This window comes from Nannospalax galili, unplaced genomic scaffold (assembly GCF_000622305.1).
Source record: "Nannospalax galili isolate Female #2095 unplaced genomic scaffold, S.galili_v1.0 scaffold269, whole genome shotgun sequence".
NCBI classification, from domain to species: Eukaryota; Metazoa; Chordata; class Mammalia; order Rodentia; family Spalacidae; genus Nannospalax; species Nannospalax galili.
The window spans coordinates 217,208-240,677 of NW_008359530.1; the positions used below are offsets into that span (position 1 = coordinate 217,208).

At 45.5% G+C, this 23,470-nt stretch overlaps 1 protein-coding gene and 1 pseudogene across 4 annotated transcripts in view; both read left to right on the forward strand.

Annotated features, from left to right (window-relative positions):
• Add2 (adducin 2) overlaps window positions 1-23,470 on the forward strand; it is a 115,607-nt gene that overhangs the window by 22,125 nt on the left and 70,012 nt on the right. The window lies entirely within an intron of this gene.
• LOC115068498 lies at window positions 2,865-3,017 on the forward strand (annotated as a pseudogene).

A 23,470-nucleotide genomic window follows, 5' to 3' on the forward strand; every position in this document is an offset into this window, starting at 1 on the left:
TCCTACTGGAGCCAGTCTCCCTGCCCTAGCCTCCCAAGCACTAGAATTACAGGCATATTCCACCATACCCCTCTCTGGTTGCTTATAGAATTTTGTCCTCCCTCCCTCCCTCCCCTCCCTCCCTCTCTTCCTTCCTTCCTTCCCTTCTTCCTTCCTTCCTTCCTTCCTTCCTTCCTTCCTTCCTTCCTTCCTTCCTTCCAGCAATGTCTGGCTTGGAACTCACCATGTAGACCAGACTGGCCTCATCTCATAGAGATCCACCTGCCTCTGCCTTCCAAATGCTTAGACTAAAGGTATGTACCACCATGCCTGGCTGCATGATTACATTTATGTGCATTGAAAATGTAGTCATCACAGCCTCCTGTGGGGAAGATGGTATTCGTATCTTATTTTTGGACAAGAAAAACAGATTCATAATAGAAAATGAATCTATGGATTGATTAAATGAATCAACTTTATAGCTAAGAAGCCCCCATAGTTCGGCAAGTTTATGACTTTAAAAACCTGATTTGGACCATTGAGATGGCTCAGTGATGAATGTGATGACCTGAGTTCAATTCCCTGGCACCTACAGGGTGAAAAGAGAGAAAATACTCCTACAAGTTTTCACCGAATCCTGCATATGCGCTATGGTGCACATGTGTACACACACAGAAATAAAAAAGCAAATAAATAAATGTAATAAAACCCCCAATTCATCATTGTTTTGGTGCACTGCTGTCTTATTATCCATGCACAGTCAATAGAGCTGTTAGTATACTTGGGGAATTAGGGAAACAATGTCTTATCCTAAGGTTTCCTGTCCTTGCTGGGCACAGACTTTTTGCAGATATCCTCAGGCAGATGTCCAGAAGGTTTGAGTGTTACAGAATCCATCGTCTCTTTGGCTTTATCAAACTACTTCTGACAAGGACTGGAACATTTAGGGCTCAAGCTGTCTGTGTGATGGTGGTGGTGTCACTCACCTGGCTGAGGCCGTGGCCTTGGCTGTCGTGGAGAAGCGCAGGCATCATTTCAGTTCGCATTGCTTCACAGGTGTCCTGCAACCTTTAGGGAAGAGCTCCTGACACACCCCTTCCCTCAGTTTCCCTTGGTTTTGAGCATGGTGCTCTGCTGCTTAGCAGGCTTATAGAGTATGATGGAAATGGTGACATTCAAAGCAAAGCAACCAGCATGGGAGCAGTTCAGGCTCAAGAAACAGCTCAGGAAACTTTGGTAATCCACATTGGAGAATTTGCCTTACAGGAAGTATTTAGTGAACATGTTCATTCAAAAGGCATTTTGCGTAATATGAATAATCACCTGGTTTTATACATGAACATTTTCCTGAGATTGGAAAGGGAGAAACACTTTTGCACTGCTAATGTCTGTTGAGCTCTCTGTAAAGAACCAGCCCTCTCTCTTGGGACTTTCATTAAGCCAAGATAAATATAGCTGTGAATATCAGCATATTCCTTCTTCTAGTACAGTTATAAGAGAGATCCCAGGAAGGAAGACTCCATGACTTGATGGGTCAATGTGATTTTTTTAACTTTGCAATGGTGCAGTTCTCAGGAACAATACTTTAATTTTGATCTCCCAAGCTAAAGAAATACAATCCTCTCTTGAGAGGCTGGGCCAAGGGCAGCCATCGATAGCTCTGAATTATTCACCCTAAGATCATGGCAGGGAGTGGCCCACATGACCCTCTGCTGTACACTGTCCAATCAGTGGCCCAAGCTGGCCAACACTATCATAAAATAGATTTTGTGTGTGAAGGTTCTCCTCAACCACAGGCTAACCAAAGTGTTCTGAGCTCTTTCAAGGAGGGCAAGGTTGAGCCATGAGGTGGCCATTATATGTTAGGTAGATTCAACGCATTTTTGCCTTAATGACACTTTCAACTCATGATGACTATTAGGACACACTCTCACTGTAAGTTGAAATTTGTCTTTGTAAGTGAACTCTGTAAAGCTCAAAGGAGCCCCAAGTGATGGCCAGGGCCTGCTGCTCTGACTTTTCATTCTAGCCAACAACATGTGTCAGGTGTCACACACACTGGAATTCTAGGATGTCAAAGTGAGATGGACAACAGATAGGCATGTTTGAACCCTTGTAGAGGTCAAGTAAAGGACAGTGAGAGTGGGCCCAGCTCAGAGAGAGGCAGAGCGCTCATAGTTTCTATTTAAACACCAGTATCCCTTTCTTAATGAGGTTTCAAGATGCCATTGGATCTCAAGGAAGAGTGCCTGCGGGGGCGGGGGGTGTGTGTTGCTATCCACCACAAATTTAGACTGTGGTAGAGGAGACAGGTTCAGGGGAGGTGGGCTCTTCGTCCTGCCAGGTTTTAACGCTGTTTTAATGTTGACTCTCAATTAACCTTCTTGGTAATGGTGTTACTAAGATCATTGATTTCCCAGATTTGCTTCTACTGGTACCACGGATGGACAGGCTTAAGGCAAGAGCAACCTGTTTCACTTCCAGGTCTGAGATCAAGTTGCTACAGGCCGAAGCTCCCCCCAGAAGCTCCAAGGGGGATGCTTTCCTGTCTGTCTCTTCCTGCCCCCCTGCCTAGCCCACCACCCTTGTCTTAATCTATAGTACACCAATCTCTGCCACCGTTGTCATATAGTCTTCTCCCTGTGTAGACATCTGCTCTGTGTCTTTGGCCATTCAATTTAGGACCAACCTTAATCCACCATGACCTCACCTTACCTTGACTGTCTGTGTACAGACTTTCCTTGAAGTAAAGACATAATCACAGGTTTCAAGAGGACACAGATTCTTGATAGAGAAGAGTCAAGCTAGCATGCCAAATTACAGTGGTTTTATAGGGGCATATTTTTCTTTCTAGGGGGATATTTTTAAAGACAGGTTCTCTCTCAATCGCTTCTCGGCCTTTTGGCTAAGATCAAGTGTAGTATCTGTTCTTATGAGTATAAAGACAGGTTCTCAATTTCACCCTGGCTGATCTTGAACTCATAGAGATCTACTTGCCCCTGTCTCCTAAATGCTGGGATTAAAGGTGTGTACCACCAAGTCTCTGGCACTCCAGAGACTACAAATGAAATAAAAGATTCCTTGACTGTCATTTGAGAGAAGCCGCACTACATCCTTCTCTGGGAACCACACGCACAGTTAGGGAATATGCAGCTCAGATAGATCTGCAGATCTCAGAATTGCTGAACAGGGAAATGGCTAATATGGTACACTCTATATGGACTAAGATTTGCCTCCAGCAGTGCAAAGCAGAAACAGCCACAGAGAAGGCTGGAATTTGGGGACTGGCCTATCAGCCCAGGATGGACTAACATACCAGTTAGGTCTCTACTATGCTCAGCACATGATAGTCTTTCTCTTGAAAGTGTGCAAATGAACTGAGATATTCCACTTCCTCTCTTGGATCTGCCTTCCAGGCTCAGAGGCAGAGGCCATAGTTGGGGAGAGCCCATGGTATTTCCATCAGGAAAGTAGACTTTTCAGAAGTTCTGGCAGATTTCTGCTTGTATGTTATTGAACCAGGACTATAGTAAGCAGTTGCTTCTGATTTCAGAGAAGCCTGGTATGGCTAAGTGGACACATTGTTTTCTGGACAAAGCAGGTTCTGCTAGGAAGGAAGGAGCTGAGAGCACACTGAGGTTAAGGCATACAGGCAGAACTTTCCCTGGCCAGTGGAAGTGACCAGAAGTTTGCCCTTGGGAAACATTGGTCTCAGCCGTCCTTCCCAGGAACACACATCCCAATACCTTGTAGATTCCTATGGTCAGGTGCCAAGTTTGACTCTGCAGAACATTTAACTGAGTGCAACTCAGGCTGTTTGAGTGCCCACATGCCTGGCTTCATGCTTTTCTGAGAGCTCTCTGAATTATTTAATGGCTTGATGTGTACTTATGCTCCAAAGCTCATTTCATTTTCCTTAATGTGGTCTGATGGAATTTGGAACTTCCCTCTCCAGAGCCCCCAAATCTCCTAACATACTGATACCATGTTAAAAGTGTTCTACTCAGAATGCATCTGAGAAGCCAGGCATCTGTTCAGGATGGCATTTAGGGAAATAGAATGACAAAGGCATCCACCTGCTCATCAGCGGGTGATGCAGAGTGACTCAGGAGACCTTGCTAATGAGAGGGTCTCCAGTGGTCAATCTTGTGGTTGACAATCTTGTTCTCATTCCCAGAGGAGCCTAAGTGAAGACCTTCATTCCCAGGCAGGAAATGCTCTATCTCAGATCCAAGGTTGACATAGCAAGAGCCTGCTGTAAGGGTAGCAGCCATGAAGTGCTCTGACTTTCAAAAAATCTCAAGACCAGATGGAGGGTATGACTACAGCATAACTCAGCAAGCCCTGACAAGCCAGAGTGTTCAGATGATGCAGAGCAGCTGCAGATTCCAAAAGAGGCTTCTTTTCATCGGTGCTTGTCTAAGTGATGCTTTAACCCTCTCCTCTGGAGACCTGAGGTGAGGAGGCATGCAGAGCCTGCACAGTAAGACTGTCATGCCATCAAGAGGGACCAGGAATGCCTTTACAACTTGGGTGTAGTGCCATTCTCCATACCCTGCAGAAGTGAACAAAAAAAAAATACCCATTTCTCTGTCAGGAATATCATGCTAAGACTTTTAAAGAACTATTTGAATCCTGTGTCATTATAAATTTCCAAGAAAGCACAGACAGCCCAGACTTGCCTCTAAAGGCAGCTGCTGCCTGGAGCTGTCCTCTCTCATCTGGATAGTTGACTTACTCTAGAAAGAATCACTGAACATCAAATAGCAATATCACCAGGCGTGCTGGCACACGCCTCTAGTCTCAGCACTCTGGAGGCAGAAGCTGGTGGGTCTCTGTGAAAGCAATACCAACTTGGTCTACATAGCGAGTTCAAGGCCAGCTGGGGCTATAGGAAGACCCTGTCTGGAAAAAAAAAAAAAAAAAACAATACCATTGAGCACCAAGGAAACAATTTGTTTATCGTTGAATACGATTTCACAAAGGCCAGTCTGAAATTGTCATGTGTCCCAAGCACCTGACCCAGAGAAAAGTATTGTCCCTGGAATACAAAATGTGTGCAGGAGATAGAAAGAAGGGTAGCAGCCAGCATGACAGAAGACAGGGCCAGTTCCTCTTGACTGTTTCATGATGAGAAATCATGTGGCATGATGGGAGAACATGTGGCACCATGAGAGATTGTGTGCCACTAGGGGAGATATCGCACGGCATGATGGGACATCATATGGCCTCATGGGAGAGCACATTGCACCATAGGAGATCATGTGGCACTATGGGAAATTACATGCACTATGGGAGATCTTGTAGTACTATGGGAGATCATATGGTACTATGACTCTCTTGTGCCTGATGGCAGGGTGGGATGGTACTTGTCACACAGCTCTTCACTGGCCTCTTGGGCTTGGCTTCTTTGCATCGCTGTTGGTCATAAGCTCCTGGAGCCCTGGGTCATTTCCTAATCTTGGCTGCCTGGGAGCTCCTAGGCTGGGACTGAACTCTCTTTTCAAAGCTATGAGATGAGCAAAGACATGATGGGAGCAAGATGTCCAGTAAATCCACCCAGAAGCTTTGCTCAGAACTGTGGGGAGCCCATGCCAGGGACTGTCCAGGCAGTGAAGGTGGGTGAGAACGGGGTGCTGGCAAGGAAGAGAGATCCCAGAGGCCAGGGGCTTTCAAAAGTCTCCTGGGGAATTATCTTCCAAATACAGACTTGACTGCAGATCCTTCGCTTCCCAGCCACTGGTCCCTACCCTAGCTCTGTCTCTGGAGCTGACAGGGCCAGATTACCTGAGCCAGAACCTGTGCTATCCCCAGTTACTAGTGGTGTGTCTGGACAGTGGCCTTGACTATTTGAGCCCTTCTCTCATCTTGGTGGTCTGCTTCCTTGAGAAATGGTGAAGACTAATGGTTCATGTTTGGGATGCCTGCCCCACTTATGTGTTGTGTCAGCAGCTGTAGGTACACATCTGCAGATGTGTCCCTTGCACACATCCTCCTTAAAGCCTTAGAGTAAAAAAGAAACCTTGCGACATGCAGATGCTGCAACTGAAGACGCCCACCAAAGTCACGCGACAGAGTGTTCCCACCAGTAACAGAGTGTAGGGGAGGGGCTTATTAATTCTGCCCCATAGATCAGAGAAAACTCCTCAAAGAGGACAATATTGGAGTCCAATCAGACAAAGCAAGATGAAATATTCCCTTCTCAAAATAATCTTTTTAAGTACAAAAACCACTTTTTTAAATTGTTGGGATTTGACAGGTGACAGTCATACCTGCAGGCTCACCAGCTCATTATTATGTGAGTTCTGAAAAGAGAATATCTCTTCTTTACAGTTTCCCCCCAACATTTACATTTTACACAGCCTGTAGTTTTTGTACCACAATGAATTTAGATTAAAATAGTCTTTATCTTGGCAATAATGTTCAATGAGAGACACTTGCATGACATGTAGAATAACTTTCTCTAACCATGGGCTGCAGGGTAGGAGTCTACCTCCTTTCTGCAGGAGCTTGTCCTCGAGTGTCTGCACCTGATCAATCATGAGAAAAGAAACATCCCAGGGGAAACCCGACACTGTATGAAAGCGTCTGCCATGCTTTCTCAGATGCATGGGGTTCAGACAGCTACTGTCCCTGGAGGTTTGGAGGCTGTCTGGCTTCTGATGGCGGTCTTCCCCTCCCCCACCCCAGTATGAAGCCTGTTCTTGCTTTGTCCTGGGACTTAGAACACAAACAAATGAACAAAACCCCACACAACAGGGACCGGGTGGGCAGTCTCAAGCAGCTCATCTTGAAATACAGGCCTCACTTTATTTGTTCACCCAAAACTTGAAAGGAAGGGGCTGGAGAGATGGCTCAGCAGTTAAGAATACTGACTGTTCTTGCAGAAGACCTGGGTTCGAATCCCAGCACCCACATGGCAGCTAACAACTGTCCGTAACTCCAGTTCCAGGGGATCCAACAGCCTCTTCTGTCCTCTGCCGGCATTGCACGACACGGGTGCACTTACCTACATGCAGGTAATACACGCATACACATAAAATAAATAAATAAATAATAAATAAATCCCTTTTGGCATCTTGTTATGCCTGCTAGTTTTCCATCCAGTGGTCCTCTTTGCTTTAAAAAGTATCACCATGGTGGCTGCTGAGTGGCAACTGTGTCCCTTTCTTTCAATTCTATTCATAGCTCTTAGCACTCCGAGGTTTTTGTCTTTTGTTTTTGAGACAGGGACCTGATACATAGATCAGGCTAGTCAAAAACTCATGATCTTCCTATGTTACCCTCCTCAGGGCTAGGATTACGGATATGTACCACCATACCTGACTTCTCTCCCTCTGAGTTTTAGCATGGATCTAAGCTCATCTTGGATATGAACACCGGGAAAACATGTTCTGAGTCATTAGACTCTGACCTGTCCTGCTTAGTGCTATGTGTCCCTTAATGCCTGGAACAGTGTCGGACACATAGAGGGTACCAATGAATTACAAGACAAGTGAGTGTGTGGTTGATCCGGACCCAGCATGATTTTGCTGTGACTTGGTGTGTGTCTTTGTGTGTGACTCCCACTGGCCTCTCCAGCCTCCTCGGCATGCTGTTGCTACACTAGCCTTCATTTCTAGTGCTGTTACCATCTAGGGGTCTTTATAGGGTTTGTTTTCTCAACTAATTAAAGAATTAAAAGGCAGGAAGAATCTCGGTCACAGTAGGCAACAAAATTTATTAAAAATGAAGAAATACACACATACACACATGCACAGAGAGAGAACGAGAGAGGAGAGAGAGAGAGAGAGAGAGAGAGAGAGAGAGAGAGAGATCCCCCTACAAGTGAGGAAGGGATTCGGAAACTGAAAGCCAGTTCCCCAAGTGAGTTTGGGTTTTTTAAGTAATTTTGGTGGAATGAGGCAGGTTCCCCTCCCCTAATTTTGGGTTGGTCAACTTAAAAAAAGAGAAGGCTGATAGGCCCACAGCTCCAAGATGAGATATGTCCAGAGCCAGCCTTGGACTTACCTAGACCAGTCTGAACCAGTCAGCTGGAAGGCAGTGGGGAAATAAAGCTCACTAGGCCTTTGTCTTGGGTGAGAAAGAAGCCAGAAGTTGGCCATCCCTTCCTCCTTATCAGTGGCCCTTTCCCTATTTGTCTGCTTGTCAGAGACCTGCCTAACTCCTAGTCCCTCCATTTGATTTCTGTTGCTGTGGTAAAACACTCTGACCCAAAGCAACTTAGGAGAGGAAGAGATTTATTTGGTTTACACTTACAGGTCACAGTCCATCATTGGTAGAAGTCAGGGCAGGAGCTCAAGTAGGAGCTTGAAGCAGAAACTGTGGAGGAACGCTGTTCGCTGCCTTGCTGTCTAGGTTTCCATCAGGTCCGTGGTTATCTAGCTTTATTATACAGTACAGGACTACCTGCCAGGGAAAAGTACCACCCATAGTGGTACTATATATAATTAAGCCCTCCTATATAATTAACAAGCAAGACAATCCCCACAGACATGTCCACAGACCAACTTGATCTAGGCATTCCCCCAGTCCAGGTTTTCCTCTCAGATGACTCTAGGCTGTGTCAAGTTCACAGTTAAAGCTGACCAGATGACATCTTCCTTTTGCTGCTCATGTGCACCATGCTGACCCACCCCAGGGGGTGCCTTGGACTGTACTTTTCCCTTCCTGCTTCATTGTTGACTCTTAATCTTCTCTACAGTATTGGCTCACATGTCACTTCTTCAAGGAGGCTATCTCCACCCACTTTAACCAGGACACCAAACTCTCCAACTGCACAGCAACATTCCAGTCAGTAAATGGCCTGTGACGTTGTGACACATGACCTGGGTATGTAGCAGGCCTCTGTGAAGTTTCTGTGCATATACCCCATGGTATTCCCACAATGATGAAATCTCAGTGACATACTTCTCAGAACATACCCCACTGCAAGAGCCAGACATAGGGATACGTGCCTGCAATGCCAGCGGGGGGGGGGGGCAGGAAGGGGGCTGAGGCAGAAGGATCATAAATTTGAGGCCAGCCTGGGCTATATAGTGACATCCTCTCTCAGCAGGTAAAGGTGCTTGCCACCAAGGCTGACCTCCACACACATGCCATGGCATCTCACACACACACACACACACACACACACACACACACACACACCTACACACACCCCAAACAGAACATACCTATTTTGTTGAGAGGCTCAGGACTATATTGGTGTTCTGGGTGGTTGCCTTAAATGAGCGAGCTCCCACACTGGCTGGGACATTGCTTGCCTTTGTTTCCTGTGACAGCAGCTTCCAAATGAATTTTGCAATAACCAAACATACTTTTCTTGGAGAGTTAAGTGTATTGTCATTCTTAAATGTTATATGAACTGATGAGTGGAAATAATGTGATCCTAAATTGCCAAATTAAAGCTTATTTGACTTATCAAAAATGCCAAAAACATGTACAAACTAGGACACTTTTGTTATGTACCATAGATATTTAAAAATTTCTCATCCAAAAAATAAGAGAGTAACTTATTGTCTCATTTGAAGCAAGTATTCTAACACTTTACCTTGGAACAATTAATAAATTTTGTGAGTAAAAAAAATACAAAACCATCTGGCTGTGGTAGCACATGCCTTTAATCCCAGCACTTGGGAGGCAGAGGAGGGGGATCTCTGTCAGATCAAGACTCAGCTTGGTCTACATACTAAGTTCCAGACCAGCTGGGGCTGCCAAAAAAGAAAGAAAGAAAGAAAGAAAGAAAGAAAGAAAGAAAGAAAGAAAGAAAGAAAGAAAGAAAGAAAGAAAGAAAGAGAGAAAGGGAGAGAGAAAGGGAGAGAAAAAGAAGAAAGAAAGAGAGAGAAAGAGGGAGGGAGGGAGGGAGGGAGGAAGGAAAGAAGGAAGGAAGGAAGGAAGGAAGGAAGGAAGGAAGGAAGGAAGGAAGGAAGGAAGGAAGGAAATGCCAGAGATTCAGGCTGGCAAAATGGCTCTGTGCGTAAAGGTGCTTTCCACCGAGCCTGATGCCCTAAATCCTACAAGTTATAAGGAAAGAACCAACTTTTGTCCTTTGATCTCAATAAGCATGCACACCCCCACTAACAAAATAGATATATGTATATATAAATGTATATATATATGCATATAAAAAAGGCCTGTTCTAAAAGTCAAACAAACAAAAACAGATTCTAGAATTAGCTGCCCAAAGTAATATGTGTCATTTAAAGATAAGGTTTTAGTTTGTCTGGCACAGTAAACCCTCCTTTGACAGGCCCTGCCACCCTCCTGAGAGCTCACCTTGTCTTTAAATGCTGTATAGGCACAGTTTCTGGGAAGCTGATGAGCCTGAGATTCTTATTTAAACAAACCCAGCACATCATTCAGTTTTACAAGCGTCTTTGAAATGGAAAAGGAACAAAACCTTGGCTTCTCTTCTTGTATCATCTTCAGCGTTTGGAAGCCATGCTCTCCTTTGAGAATGGTTGGTCTCCAGGACTCATTTTACTTTTTGAGATAGGGTCTTACTAATTTGCCCATGCTAGCCTTGATCTCATGCCACAGTGAGTTCAGGCTGGCCTTGACCTTTTAATCCTCCTGCTTTAGCCTCCTGGGGTGCTGGTATTATAGTCCAGCATTACTCACCTTTATTTTTATTCTCCTTAGTAAAGGTTTTTAAGGTTCTAAATTTGTTTCTAAATATGTGTTTAACTAAGTCCCCTATTTATTAATATATAGTATCCAGCTTCTTGTTTTTTAAAATAATATGGCATGGCAATCTAGATTTCCTTTCTGAATAAACATTACTTAAGGGAGAGTTTTAAGATTTCTAGTGGCAGGATTCTTGTTCTTGTCAAAACTTACATCTGAATGTGGAGATGCATGCCAGTAATCTAGCACTCAGGAGGCTGAAGTAGGAGGCTGATGGAGTTTAAAGCAAGCCTGGGCTACACAGTGAGACCTGTATTAAAAAATAAAACAAAAGCCAAGAGCAATGGTGCATGCCTTTAATCCCAGCACTTGGGAGAGAGAGGCAGGTAGATCTCTGTGAGATGGAGGCCAGCCTGGTCTATATAGTGAGTTCCATGGGGTTACAGAGACATGCTGTCTCAAAAAAACAAAAACCAAAACAACCAAAAAACCCATATCAATTTCGGTATGCTGTGGTTAAAAGAACATATCTTTCCCAGTTTTTTAGGGTTTATTAAAAGTTCCTTTGTGGCCTGGTTTGTAATACGTTTTCTTCTATAGAGTCTCAGTATGTTACCCAGACTAGCATCAAACTTAGTCTTCCTGCCTCTGACTCTTAAATACTGGGATTACAGACCTAGACCACCATTCCCAGCATAAATATTTGTAAATTCCCCCTTCATGTGTAACCCCTACATCTCTAAGATATCCAGGCTACATTTCACTATGTGATTTGCTTTTTTTTCTCTTTTACTTCTTTCCTTCCTTTTTTCCTTCTTTGACGGGGTCATATGTATCACAGGTTGTCTTCAAACTCACTATGTAGCCAAGGATGGCATTGAAAGTTTGACCCTTCTCCTTCTACTTTTGAAGTGCTGGAACTCCAGGTATGAGCCACAATTACCAGTGTATGGGGTGCTGTGGATGGAAGCCACGGCTTTGTGCATGCTAGGCAAGCACTCTACCGACTGAGCTATATCCTTGTTAAAATGGCTCAAGCCCTTCTGTAGATTGAGGGAAGCTTAGTGCCTTTCATAGATCCCCTAAGAGATTTAAGATAAATGGGCCTCGTCTTCTCTGTCTTCCTTTTTGTATGCTTTATTTTATTTTTGGAGACAGGGTCTCACTATGCTGCCCAGTCTGGCCTTGAAATCCTGGGTTCAGGTGATTCTCCCTTTCCTCAATCCTTCAGGTGGCTAAGTAGCTGGGACTACGGATGTAGCAAGATACCTGTCTTGTGTTTCTTACAATGTATTATCTCTCATCCTAACTGTGACTACACTCAGGCTACTGGTCAGGACAGGTTGGGAGAGTGGGGAAAAGTGGGGTGGACTGAGGGGATGGGAAGTGGTGTCCTATCTAGGTCTTCCTTACCGAGGCTTAGCTGGTGACTCATCATCATTGGGAAATTGCTTGTGATTGCAACAAGAGGAAAGACTCTGGCATGCTTCTTCCCAGAAGAACTCAGCTCATGTTTCATTGATTGCAAACTGGAAAGGATGGGACATCCCATTCTCTTCTACAGGTGAAGGTGGAGGAAGCATACTGGGAACTGCAGGGAGCATGGTACTCTGGACCAACCTCTCTCGAGCCTCCCTGTTTACCCATACATTTGCCTTGCTAAATATTCCCATTTCTTCTCCAGGTCTAGGCTTTTCTGCACATCAGACTTTTAATCAAGGGACTGGGCATCTCTGAAGGTACTTATAGCATAGGACCATAGCATTGAAATTTGATGTCAAATGTCAGGAGTCTCAAAATTGACCAAATGTTCCCATCCCAGGGACAGTGGCACACTGGTTTCCTTTCTGTGGCCTTTGAGGGTTCAATGCTGCTTTCTCTGTGGCCCTGCCTTTCCTGACATTCCCTGTGGCTTTCCTGTCCACTGTTGGGTCACCACTTCTTTGTTACTTTTTCTAAAGGACAATGCATCCCTTTGCTGTTGGTGGCTGAGTCAGGGTCTCATATAGCCCTGGCTGGCTTCAAACTTGCTGTGTAATCTAGGATGACCCTGAACTACTGATCTTGTCTCTACTTCCCAAGTGCTGAAATTACAGGCATGCCCACCACGAATAGTTCATGCAGTACTGGGGATGAGCCTATCCATTTGTTTAACACCTTCATCTATATCAAGGCTGGTGAGGGATGGCAAGGGAGGCAGGAACTCAATGTTCATATTTTAAAAGCTCATAACAAAACCAAAAAAAGGCATTAGAACAAAGGAAAATCCAAACAAACCCCCCAGTTTCTCCTCTAAACAAATATTTTTCTAGAATAAAAGAACCCCTTGCTTCAGTGTTTGTTTTAGCTGGTATTTAGCTGGAGGTTGCTTACTATCATGTCAGTATTCACTATGTGTCTTGCTAAGTAATTTTTCAGGTTCCTGGATTTGTATGGTGAGAATTTGGATCATGAGAAATGCTTTCAGCTCTAATTAATCATGCTGCTCAGTTCCTTAGAGCCCCTTCCCCCAAGCTCTACAATCTTTCATGGGCTCAAGCATCTCAACATCACTCTTTATCTCTGTGATCATACTTTCTCCCTTGACTTTGTCATTTTGGCTTTGTGTCCACAGCTCAGTGCTATGTTATTTGGTGCATAATTATTCATTATGATGCTGTCATTATGAACTTTGCTTTTTTCCCTCAAATGTAAGATTTTTTTTTTTTTGTGACAGGGTCTTACTTTGTAGCCCAGGCTTCCTTGAACTCAAAGCAGCCCTTCTGCCTCAGCCTCCTCAGTACAGGGATTAGATCCTTTCTTGCCTGACAGGACTTATGAAAAGTTGTCCATTTTCCATTTGACTCTAATGTAATTACCAGCAGTCATTTTTGGAGTTTCTATGAGTTAATCTTCGATTGGTGTGTGAGTTGACATTGGATTTTTACTGAAAAGCTGTGTGCATGTGTATGGGAGGGGTGAGTCACAGACTGTCCAGATTCTTTTGTCATGTACATGTGTATGTGGTGTGCATATGTGTATGTGTGTTCAAATGTATGTGGGTGCATGTGTATGTATGTGCACTTTTGTGTGGAGGCTGCAGGTTGATAGTTGAAGCGTCTTCCTGAGTCTCTCTTTACTTTTTATTTTTTGAGGCTAAGTCTCTTGTTGAATATGGAGCTTACCAACCCACTAGTCTAGCTGGCCACCTTGCCTGGGACTCTTTGTCTCTGCCTCATAAGTTCTGGGATGACAGGCAGCTACCAAGGTTCTGGGGATCTAAACTTAGATTCCCACTCTTGTACCACAAGTGCTTGATCCATCTCCCCAGTCATCACTTTATTTTAAAGCAAGAATAGAGCAAAATGGATTTTCTTCAATTCTAAATTAAGAAAGTATTAATAAGGTTTACAGAAGTGGGCAATTTCTTGAAGAGTTGTAGAAGTTATACAATAGGCTAAATAAAGCAATCTCACTACAGAGAATGGCATGAGTGCTTTAGAAATGGCAAATGAACATGGCTGCAGACTTCAAAAGACTGTGATGTTTATACCATGAAGCCATGGATATTTTATAGAGAAGCTTAACAATGCTCTGTTGGCCCAGGCAAGAGCAATGGTATATCCCATCTTCTCAGCTAGCGCAGAAGCCACTGGCATTTTGCCGGTGTGAGTAGTCCCCAGGAAAACTGCTGCTGTTTATACAGAGAATCCTGCTCAGGGGCTCCACATCCAGCTCTGCCCAGCTTCTACCCTCTGGTTCACCATCCATGCCTTCTTGCTGGTCCAATCCTCCTTACCCATCAGAAACCATCTGCCCCTTCTCTGCCTCTCTACCTACTCCCCTGGCTGCTCAACTTCCACTTGGCTTTGTGCCTAGTGTCCTGTGGCCTCTTCCCTGGCTAGCCCCACCCTCCTGGAGGAGGCAGGCCATGTCTATTTTGTGTGGTAGAAAGTGGGGTTGTGGAGGGCAGGCAGGAAAAGGAGAAGCTGAATGAACTCTTACATTCACATAGCAGCTGAGGTTGTCAGGATCAAGAGAGGAGGAGAAGGGGGGAAGCAGGAACAGCCTGAAGGCTGGGCAGACCCCAGATAGCTGGGTTCAGAGAGCAATAGTGGGAGAGAGATGGGGGATTTTCAAAAGCACAGCCTGCCTTCTACTCATCAGGGTGTTTGAGCCATTCTAACAAATCTAACCCCAAATTTAAATTTGGGCTTATGTTCCTATGACAACGGCGACAACGACATCCTCTCAGGACTGACCCAGGTGCACACCGGTCTAATTAAAGTCTAGTCCTACTGGACAAAGAGTCATTTTCCCTTCAGTTAATCATTATGCAAATTTATCCCCAAAGTCCCTCTGCCAGCAGGAAGGCCCCTCCCTTCCCTGCTTAGGTGCCTCTGACTTCTCAGAATTGATAAAAATGATTGCTGTTGACTATAGTAGGAACAATAGCCATGCAGTCAGTGATGAGGAGAGCCTGACAGAGCACCAGATAAGCAAAATCCAGACAATACCTACCCTGGTTCAGATTAGAGCGATGAAATCTTTAAATTCTTTCTCTTTATCACCTCAAGACTCTGAAACAATCCTCCCTCCCTCCCTTCCTCTCTTTCCTCAGTGTGTCATGTAGTTCAGGGTGGCCTCAAGTTTTTGATGTAGCCAATGATCTTGAACTCTGACCCTCTTGCCTCCACCTCCTGAGTGTTGCGATTACAGGTGAGCCACCATACCTGGTTTATATACAGTTCTGAGAATGAAAGTCAGGGCTTCATGCATGCTAGGCAAGCGTCCTACCAATTGAGCTATACTCCCAAACCCAGATTCTGAGCACTTCCTACAGGCAGTTTCTCATAGTCAATAATAAGATTTTGTCCATTTATGAAAACTCAGCAGACCCTCATCAACCCCTAGTACTTAGCACAGGCTGTAGAGCATTGAAAGATGGACCAGTATGAGATTCTTCAAGGCTCTTGGCTTAAAAAGACAGATGGAACATGCATCCAAATAGGGCCTAATGAAAGGCAGATGGTATGGAATGGGGAGGGACACACAGTGGCTCAAGATGTTGAGAGGGTCAAGTGCAGACCTGTGCTGCTTAATGGTGGGGTATGTTCCAAGAAACACTTACTAGATAATTCCATGGTATGCCAGCATCACAGAGCATACCTGGACAGAAGCCTGCTATACACCTGGGCTCCCAGGCAGCCAATATGTGTGAGATGCTATGGTGCTGAATACATGGTGCTGAGTATGTGTGTGTCTGACCATGTCTAAGCATAGAAAACTTACAGGAAACATATGAGGACAGGCTGAGCAAGGTGGCACAAGCATGTAATCTGTAGCACTTGGCTTGGGAGGCTGAGGCAGGAGCATCATAAGTTTAAGGTCAACTGAACTCCATAGGAAGATCCTGTCTCAAAAAACTTAAAAAAGCTATCCCCAGGGCTGGAGAGATGGCTCAGTGGTTAAGAGCACTGACTGCTCTTGCAGAAGACTGGGGTTTGATTCTCAGCACCCACATGGTGGCTACGAACTGTCCTTAGCTCCAATTCCAGGGGAATCTGACGCCCTCTTCTGTCCTCCGTGGCACTGCACGACACAGGTGCAGGTAATACACATAAAATAAAAATAATAAAATATTTAAAAAGGGCTATCCCCAAATTAAAATAAAACACCCAAACAACAAAAAGGTAATGGGAATTTCTTAGATCCATTATAATCTTATGGGACTTTGGTATATGTGGTCTTGTTACTGGGATTTGTAGGGCACATGCCTGGGCTCTGGCAACCATGACAACTGGACTCAGCCATCTGTCCAAAATGAGAGACCAGTAATAATGTAAAAAAGACTTATTCTACATGACCTCCTTAGGAAGAGGAACAAAGAGGTCCAGTGACCTCCAAGTCCATCTTCGAGGTCCTGACATGAGGTTTAGGTATAAACAGTCAGTCGTTGTGCATAGCTAAGCAGCTCCAGTCAGGGTGTGGTCCAGCCCATCACTGACCCATCATTGTCTCATATTCAGTCTCTCCTGTAAGATGACCTGCAGACAAGTTGTTGAAACTGGGAAATCTCTTCAGGGAGACAAGTTCCTCCTCTGGCTTGTACCAGGTTTCAGTCTTTCTCTCCCCAAGCATGAGATTCCTGGAGAAATTCCCTGAGGTCCAATGTTTCAGTAGACTGATGGCCAAAAGAAGGGCACAAAGGTCTCTCTTTAGAGTATCTTTGCTCTTTCCAGGATAACTATAGTCCTAAAGTCTGTCACTGAAGGATGTGTCACTCTATAGTGCAGCACTGTGGATTCCCGCAGAATTTGATGTATCAAACAGAGACTGTCCTTATGAGACGTCTCTCACAGCCTCCTATAGTTTATCCTGTGCTTTGATTTCATGAGCACATTCCCTCCTGTGGGCTGTTGGAGCTGCCTTGCCCTCTTCTCTTTCCAGTCTGACTCCCCCTTCCCTGTTAGTAGTGGCATTGGACCTCCAGTCCACCACCCACACCTTGTGATACTCCTAAGCACCTCTCACCAAGGAGTATTTTGAGCTCTCTGAGTCACACCCTGCTTCAATGGCTCACTGGGCTCAGCCCATTGGTGGATGTTGTGGTCAGAGATCCCATTTGAGAAATGTGGGCCAGGTGTTTTGGACAGAGAAAGTTCTGGGACCACACTGAGTGATCAGTCCTGTTTCTTTAGCCCATTCCTGCTAATCCAGGTCAACCCCTTGTCCTTCATCCTAGACCCTTGCCAACTGTTCCCTGCCTTTCAGTGTAGACACACTCCTTTCTCCATCAGTTTATCTGTGTGGCCTGTGCACATGCCTGCTGGTTGCTTGGGCTGCCAATGGAACACCTGCTCCAGCAACATGCCAGGGCTGTTGCTACAGAAAGGTTCTCAGGGTACTGGGGTATGGTGGGGGAAGAGATGGCAGGCTCCATCAGGAGGGGTGGGTGGAGGCTATGTGGAGGCCAGGCCCAGGCTTTCTAATTCTAGAGCTAAGAACAGACTGGTTTCCTTGACAACGGAGCTAAAGTCTGTTCATCTGCTGTTCGGGGTGGGCTTGTGTGTCTGTGGAAAGCTCTGGGACTTGGGGATGAGACAGGCAATCCTTTATCAGTGCAGCAAGCCATTTCTGGAGACGTGCCAAGCCTTGCTGTATTATTAACAATATTTAAAACCTTTCTAGGTGGCCCAGGGACATCAGTTACATAATCTGCAATTGGGAGTCTAAATATAGGATCGCCATTTTTTCCCCCACCACATTGTCTCTGATCCTAGCTGGATTTTACCTTGCCCACCACACCTTTGTGGTAACATGCTTTAAAATGTCAGTCAAATGGACACACCCCACCACTCTTTGCTGAACCAAAAGCATCTCTCCATGCTTTAGCTGGCAATGATGTATGTGGCCAGGCTGCTGGAAGGAAGTTAAACCAGTGTTTGGCAAGCTGGCATGGGCTCCCGCCCACACTTGTCAGATGGCATCATCAGACAAGGTTTGGGGGTCCAAATTCTCCTTCTTGGTGCAAACCAGAAGTCGTGGGCACAAAGGCTGTCTGTTGGAGGCAGCACATCTCATCAGTGGCTTGGTGTTTTATTCATGCATACATTCCCTTCCTATACATTATTAAAGCCTCCTTCAGAGGCAGCCAGGGATCACAGGGGAGACAGATAGCAGTAATTTCTCATGGCCCACAAGAGCACATCTCCTGCAGTAAAGGATTCTGCAGACTCTAAGCCTGTGTCAAGTCTCAGAGCAGAAGCCTATTTGTCCGAACGTGTTGTGTTCTTGTCTGCTTCAGCACACTGGACTCTTGAATACTCAATATCAGCAGTGGGAGCTGATAGCGGGGGCAACTGTGATGAGATGGGGATGTTGGCTTCAGAGAAATGTGTGAACAGTCATGTGTACTTCAGTCCAGAACTTTCTCCACAGGGCCACTCAGAGAATCTTTCTTCTTGTGACATTCACAGCTCCGGGACTCAAATGTATCTCCTTGCATTTCTTCCTTCTCCCTATAACTGAGGGTCCAGGCAAGTGGAGGCATCTAAAGCCCTCCACACAGTTCCTTTGTCTCCCTCACATCCCCCAAGGAGAGCCACTGGCTTCCTTGCACAAACAGTGGACTCAGCTAGAAGGAGCTTCAGTCTATTGAGCTCTTTGTCTGGAGGAAACCCCCAACCCTGGGGACTCTGCTGCTCTGACTAGACAGGACCCTCCTAACTCATCCCCCTTTCCCCTCTCTGAGGACCATATAAGGATGACCCTGTTTAGGAGACCAGGGTCCTGGCTCCTAGTCATTCGTATGTCAGGGAGATTTTCCCCTTGACAAGCCCCTCTCCCTGACCAGCTTAGTGCCTCGGATCTGTATATAGCATGTACAACCAGGGACTAGGGAGTGCTTTCAAGTTTGCAGTGGGAGGTCCACACTGTTTCAGCTCCTTCTGGCCTTCCAAGCCTCCCAGATGGTCAGAAGTTAATGGGTGACTTGATGTAATGCTAGTTTGGACAGCTGTATGGATCTGGATGTTGGTAAATGGGTTTCTGTCAGGAGTAGCCCTGGCTAAGTCTGCTGGATAAATGTATGTGCAGTGCTTCATGGTGGCAGGTTACAAATGGCACTCTGTTCTCTGTCATACAAAACCATGTCTGCGGGGCTGGAGAGATGGCTCAGCGGTTAAGAGCACTGACTGCTCTTACAGAGGACCGGGTTCGATTCCCAGCATCCACCTGGTGGCTACGAACTGCCCTTAACTCCAGTTCCAGGGGAATCCGAAGCCCTCTTCTGACCTCTGCACCATTGCATGACACGGGTGCACTCAGATACATGCAGGCAGGGCACTCATATACATAAAATAAAAATAATAAATAAATAAAGCCATGTCTGCTTCTTGCTGCAGCCTGCACCAGCCATGCTCGAAGCCCAGTGGGAAGAAAAGGCGAATAGGATGGAAAACATCACCTCAGGGTATCAGGTCCAACATTATCTGCAGTTCATTTTGCTTATGGTAACTCAGAAACGGAGGGTCAACAATACCCCAGAGAGACTCGTGCTGTGTCTTCCAGTGTAGAGACGCTGAAAGTTAAGTTTGGCAGTACCCAGGGAAGGTGCTCACACTGTCCTCCAGGACACATGATGGCTGATCATTGAACAGATGCTGCCTGATAAAGATGGCCACCCAGGGCACAGCAGAATTAGCTCAACAGAGCCCATCTATGGGGTCTGTAGAGGGACCTGTCTCTTCCCCAGAGGCTAATCCATAATTCCATTGAGAGAGTGCAGACACACAGTCAGTGGGCCTGGGAGACAACTGTGTGATTAGAGAGGCCTTGAGGAATCCCTGATCATATGCACCACCCCGTTCACTGAGAAGTTTACAGTGAGAGCAATGGTTCTGGGATTCTGGAGGTTGCTATGGAGAGCGATGTCAGGCAAGCTCTACCTTCTGAGAACTTCCATTCTAGCGGCAGTGACAGGCTGTACTAGTTCTTAGCTGCTTTTACAATTTCAGTGCCGAAGTTTCTGCCTGGTTCTCATGGTTACTTTTGTCCCCTGCCTTGTTCCTACATCTCCTCCCACAAAGTGGAGGTCTGCTTAGATGGGAATAGGTATGGGTGGTGGCAGCGGGTTTCTGCACATGTACACAGGTGCATGCATACACACACACACACACACACACACACACACACACACACACGCACACACAGAGTCAACTTCTGATGGCCCATTCATCACATTTGTCCATGGCTACAAGTCCCCTGTAACATTAGAGTCAAACATCCTGCATCCCCTAAGTGTCTCCCTAACTGCTCCATGGTCTGTGGATCCTCTTTCAGGAAGATGCTGTCTCATTAGGTCACATTGATGTCAGAAGGGTGAGCAAACACCAGATCGACTCTCCCTGGAGCATTGACTTCTAAAGAGGATATATATTAGCTAAATAAAACTCCCCACACCCAAACCTCAGGAGATGGGGTGGGGAAGATATTTAGGTGGCTTGGTGATGGCAGGGGCAACGGGGCATGGGAGGACACAGCTCCACTCTGTGCCTGCAGCAGCCTAAGGAATTCTGTTCAGAGACCTCCACTAGGGAGAAGCCAGTATTCTTGACCTTGCTGCAGAAAAGAACTTCAGCGTGAGCCAGCATGAAGCACAGATTTTAACACAGATGAAGCACAGGGCCTAATAGAAAGAGCACACCCGGAGAATGATGAGACTCACCCAAGTGTGGGTGTGGGCTTCTCAAGAGAGTCCTGCTTAAATGTCTTAGCAGCAGCTATACAGACTATTTTGGTGGATCCTGAATTACATTGTTCAGAGGTTTCTAAGGAACTCGACTCCCTCTCCCTCCTCCTCCCCCTTCATCCTCCTATTACTCCTCCTCCTTTTCCTCTTCCTCCTCAGCCTCTTCCTCCCCTCCTAGTCCTCCTTTTCCTCCTCCTCTCCTTTCCCCTCCTCCTCTCCTCCTCCATCCTCCTCTTCTTTCTCCTCTTCCTCCTCCTCTGCCTGTTCCACCACCATCTCCTTCATTTCGGTAAATAACATCTTAAGGGGGTGCCTGGTGTGCCTTGGACAGGATTACAATCTAAGAGAGTACAACCATGGGTCACAGGGTTTATATATTATTTGTGAGATTCCTAAAAAATTACAGGCTTACATCTGGGAAAGGAGAAAGGTCATGCTCAAAGGTCATGTATACATAGGCCTTAAGGATGGCTCATTACTATTTTAACATTCTAATTTGAAATATCCCTATATGAAGGAAATCTTGCTTCTACATAGGCAACCTTCACAGCAAATTTTAATTGTGCTATAATTCTTGACATTTAGCTGGTGAGAATTCAGCTGGACTTTAGGGTGAGGGCCTACATACCCTTCCTGTGCCCTCTTAATTCTCCTGGTCTTTCTATCCCGCCTCAGTGAGATTTGGACAGAGTTCCCCAGCCCCATCCACACTGCAGTCAACTTGCCTGGCCTCTCAGGCCTGTAAATGGAGTCATTGTTGATAGGTAAAAAGTTGGTGGAGAACGAACTAATGGATGATGAGGCACGAAGGCACAGCTAAAACTCCATCAAAATAGGGTTTATTAGCAAAGGAACACATGGGACAGATTCCCTTCTGGGCATGGAAAATGTCTGCCCAGGTCTTGAGCTGGGGTCTTTTAAAAAGGGAGGCTTCTGCTTCCTGCAGAAGGCAGGAAGATGTATTTTTTTTTAAAGTTGGGGGGAGGGGGGAGTGGGAGAGCAGGACTGTTAAAACCTGTCCTCTTTAGAGATCAAAGGGGAAGCCTGCTGTGTTGGCCAAACAATGGAGAAAAGTCTGCTTCTCTTGACTTCAAAGACTAAGGTGCTTATCAGTTAGGTTCCCTTTTCTCAGGAGCATGAGAAGTCCTTGGGATCCTGTTGGTGAGGGGGCAGGGCTATCTGAACCTTAACAATTGTGCCCTTGGGCTCAGACTGCATGTGTGTTTGCGTTCATCTCAGTGACTTTTTAACTTAGACACAGCCTTGTGATTTAGTGGGTCATCTGTCTTAAAGACCATCCATGTCCAGAGGCTGATGTGATGTTCTGCTCACATGTCACCACTCTAGTCTGGGAGATCACACTCAACCTCTCCCACTGCTCCCTTCACACAGAGGACATAGCTGAGATATTTCACATCCCAGGGCTGCTATTTGGAAAAGAAATAGGATTCATTTTCTTGACACTGTCTTTCACTGGTTACAAATGGTAGCAATTGCCTGAGGGACTCTTGAGAAATTCTGAAGTGTTAATTAGCAGAAGCACTGTATTTAAAATGCACGACAGGTTTAAATAACTGTGGAATTAAACCAAATTTGCAGAGTTGTAAAACCATCTGGTCTAAAATTCTGAGGACTTCAATTTTGCTGCATATATCAAAAAACATTTCTGGTGCTTCTGGAAATGGTGATTTTGTAGCACTTTTATTTCCCTGGATATGGAAACTGAGACCTGGAAGTGGGCTATAAGCTGCTGGCTGGCGGTTCTGGCTGAAGGTTAGTGTGATATTGGCCCAGAAGGCCACGCCTCCTGAGCTCTACACTGTGGTCCCTGGCCTCAAAGATGGGCATGCGTGGCCCATAAAAGCTCTTTGTCACAACTTTATTTTTCTTTATTTTTTAAAAATTTTATGTGTATGAGTGTGTTGTCTGCATGTATGCAAGTGCACCTGTGTCATGCCATACCCTCAGAGGTCAGAAAAGGGTGTTTGAGTTACAGCTGGTTGTTAGCCGCCACGTGGGTGCTGGGGATTAAACCTGGGTTCTCTGTAAGAGCATCTAGTACTCTTAACCGCTGAGCCATCTCTTCACAACTTTCTTGAATGTAAAATGGAGAACATGTAAGTCACAGCAATATTTCTTATAAATCAACTTTTTTCATTTTTGTTATTTTTTTAATTGATTCTTTGAAAATTTCATACATAGCTACAACATATCTTGATCATATGCACTCCCACTGTTAGGGTCCGTGACTCGATGGGTCCCCTCCAGGTAACAAATACACGGGATTGGAGATGTAAAAATCAAGCAGAGTCTTTACTTTCCAGCTAGCTGGGGTCGACCGGCTTCCCAAGACATGCAAGTCTGGTCAGAACGATCGACCCCCATTCAGTTTCAGATACAGATTATATAGGCCCACATAGTCATTACACAAAAAGCATTCCTCAGCAGACACTTTGATCAAACATCTTCTAAAAGCTATAGTTTCGGTTAAACATCTTTTCCAGGAAGGCTAGATCTGGTGTAAGCCTGGTGCAACTTCCTTCTCTTTGTTCCTTATCGGTTATCTGGTATGTGCAAACAGGCCTACAGGACACATTGTAAATCAACTGAGTCTGGGGTCCAGGGTCCAGG